At 38.9% G+C, this 3,647-nt stretch overlaps 1 pseudogene; it reads right to left on the bottom strand.

The window, feature by feature from the left end:
- Nucleotides 1–2,329: 2,329 nt before the first annotated feature.
- Nucleotides 2,330–3,217, bottom strand: LOC148945551 (uncharacterized; annotated as a pseudogene).
- Nucleotides 3,218–3,647: the final 430 nt, after the last annotated feature.

Here is a 3,647-nt window from a genome sequence, read left to right as displayed (position 1 = left end):
TTCTATTTCAATAAAGTTGCTAGATCTTGTTAGATCCATTAGCCATTCCGGAAAACTGTCTCTTTCCGTGCCAGAATGAAACAGTTTCTACTGTTTTGGAACCATTTCTCGTCACAGTATACTATTTTGACTATCTATTTTTTTACGTTGAATAGTTGCACCAAATTTTGTCTATGGTAAAGAAATCACAATTAAAATAAAAAGTTGTTCTTTTATGTCAGATATTAGCTTCAAAATACTTGATTGAGAACCGATGTACATGGGGGTGGACATTGAACTTTAGTTACCTACCAGTAGGTGGTGTAATGGATATATGTGGCAAAATTCCTCCCAAAATAAAGTTGTAATCCTTCCAAGTAAGCTTATTTTTTTCCATGCTCCCACTTTCATTCACAGAAAAACTAGAAATTTTGTTGCCTCTTGCATTCCTGCTCTTTTTCGACTTTGAACTTTCCTCAATTTTTTTATTTCAAAAACGACTCTTTCAATATTAATATCAAGCTGAAAAAATCAAACATGGAAAACCAGATACGCTGATTTCAACTGTGTTACGCGGATAGCGTTCCAACTAATAACTATTGCGCTAAAAAATATTTACTGTAAGTCCACCCAGAGGGACAAGGGTCGTCAGGAGGGTATAGAATGTATACGGTACGCCAAGAGGATCAAAATATTCTATATTCTTTCTTGTTTGAAAGATGGATAACCAATGTTTGATGGTTTGATGGAGGGGGAGATGAAGTCATGTCGGCATGGGCGTACGTAGCTTCTTGCCTAAGGGAGGGGGCAGCCACTTCTGTGATGAAGGGGGAAGGGGGGGGGCTGAAGTTATATTGGCAGTTCACAAAACCTTACATTGCCAGCAAGTTCTTTCATACTTATGACATCCTTATTAATAAGTAATCACCAAAAATTATAAATCATCAATATGCTTCAGCATTAATCTTCTTGGATTACAGCTAAATCATTCCAAGACATTATGGATGATTGCTTCTTGTTTGAATTGAATAAATTTGTTTGAATAGATTTCTGTTTATTTCCAGTTTTTTCAACCGTCTACCTTTTATCAACTGCTTTTTCAAGCATCTGCTTTTTCAGCCATATCTAATTTAAATTTGAAGGTCTTGGGGGGCAGCTGCCCCCCTCTGCCTCCCCCTCCATACGCCCCGGGTGAGCATGTAGCATTAAATAACGTGGAAATGATTGAGAGGACACTGTTTCTGCGTCTCATGCTCAAATACTACTTACTTAGATAGGTCTTCCAATGCCGGCCGGTACATAAGCCGACAAAAGAGCCTCTTTAAAATAGCCTATCGAAACGCTGCAGGCCATATATCTTCCAGGGACGAACTAAACAGCCAAGGAGCCTCCTCCAGCGAGGGAGGAAACAACAACATATCATGAAGGATGTTTTCCCCCTGCATTTGTACCATTTGGCAACAATAACATTACATCGTGTGAACCCAGCCTAATATAAATACTTTATAGTCACTGCATACACTTGCATACCCCGTCTTTACACTTGATAGACTGCTATTAACGATGATAAGGGCATTGTCTGCATGTTGAATATGCTCCAGAAAGTCTGAAGGTATGCAATAGGATTTTCATTTCAACATGTAGGGGTCCATATTAAATACATTGATTATTTGATTCGTGTTCATGGTGCCAAATATAATAAAACACTGCTGTGGTCCTAGACGATTGGGAGAGGGCTAATTCAAACGTAAATTAAAAGTTTAAGTTCCCTTTTTAAAAGACTAAAAACACTGGAGGGTAACTAGATCACCTCCCACGCCCCCTTTTCCCCCTAAGTCATCAAATCAAAATATTGAGATAAAGATTTTGTTCAGTATAGTTGAAAGGTCGAATAACTATGTCTCTGGGTGATATGACCCCCCAGCCCCTGGGGAAAAGGCTGTAAGTTCTAAATTTGCCCATTGCTTACATATATTATTTGTTATTTGGAGTTGCACGATGGGTCAGTTAAACGAGGGTTCAGTTTCAAGAAGGTTTAGTGGCACTGTGGCTTACATGTACGGGGGTCCATTTGCACGGTGATTCAGTTGCACGATGGTTCAGTTGCACGGGGATTTAATTCACACGGGGGTTCAATTAAATGGGGTTGAGTTACACAGGGGTTCAATTGCACGAGTGTTTAGTTAAATGGGGTTCAGTTCCCCAGTGGTTTAGTTACATGAGGGTTTAGTGGCAAAGGGGTTCACTTATATGGGGGTCAGTTATACGCACACCTTTAATTATATATTGTCTCAAAGTTTACGGCACGTTTTGAAAAATGTCGGTTATATGATCATAATGTAATAATACTTTAGCACATCCCGGCACAGTGATTTGAGTGAATTGTCAATGTCATTGAAGGCAAGTCTTTTAACACCCCTATTACGTTTGGGTCGGCTCCATTTCTCAGCAGGAGATGACAAATATCCATTGTGCCTTTTTCAGCAGCATAATGCAATGCTGTCTTGTTGTGCCAGCCAAATTTTAAATCTGAGTCGGCTCCATTTCTCAGTAGCAGATGACAAATATCCAATTTGCCTTTTTCAGCAGCATAATGCAAGGCTGTCTTGTTGGACTTGCCACCTGTTATATTTGGGTTGGCTTCATTGCTCAACAGCAGCTGACAAATATTGAGTTTGCCTTTTTCAGCAGTATAACGAAAGGCTGTCTTGTTGTGCCACCTGCATTTTAAAGCTTAGTAGTTGCACAAGCCACCTTTAACATCTGGGTCGGCTCAATTTCTCAGCAACAGTTGGCAAAAATTCAGTCTTCACATTTCAGCAGCATAATGCAAAGCTGTCCTTCTGCACAAGCCGCCTTTTATATTTGGGTCGGCTCGATTTCTCAGCAGCAGTTGACAAATATAAATATTGCCTTTTTGAGCTGCATCAGGCAAAGCTGTCTCGCCGTATAGGAAGGCGTTGGCTTTTATGTTTGGGTTGGCTCCATTGCTCATTAGTAGTTGACAGAGATCCAGTCTGCCCATTCCAGCAGCAATATGCAAAGCAGGCACGTATTACGAACCGCCCTCTATATTTGGGTTGGCTCTATTGCTCAATAACAGCTGACAAATATCCAGTGTTCCTTTTTCATCAGAATAATGCAAAGCAGTTTTTTCCTCACTATCTTTCAGATTCGGGTCTACCCCATTTTGTAACAGTATTTGGAAAATAGCCAGTTTCGTGTCTTCTTTTTTCATTTCTTTTTTTTTTTAATAAGGCGTTTGACACTCTTGATATTCTGTTAATCAGCATTTTGGGCTGTTCTCTTTCTGTGGCTTAAACACGTATGCACATTTCTAGATTTGGATGTATTTTATATATGGAGGATAACGCCATGATTTTTTACACATCTATGATGCCATCCGAAATTATTTTAAATGAAAATTACGTCATTCTATCTGCAGGTAATGCATTAACCATAGTATTGCATCATATCAAAAGCATTCATAAACTTACCATTATTGAGCCTTAAAGCACTATTTTCACAAATAACTCATTAGAGCTCCAATTAGTTTTTAAGAGTCTCTGCTATTGATTAAAACAGAACAACTAGGTTTTCTCATTTGAATACTTTTAATCGGGAATTCAAATTAGGTATTAGGAAATGTTGCTATCAAACTTTACAAT

Source organism: Artemia sp. Qi Xiang Cuo, chromosome 13, assembly GCF_049724085.1.
Source record: "Artemia sp. Qi Xiang Cuo chromosome 13, ASM4972408v1, whole genome shotgun sequence".
Lineage (NCBI taxonomy): Eukaryota > Metazoa > Arthropoda > Branchiopoda > Anostraca > Artemiidae > Artemia > Artemia sp. Qi Xiang Cuo.
This window is presented reverse-complemented; position numbering and strand designations above follow the sequence as displayed.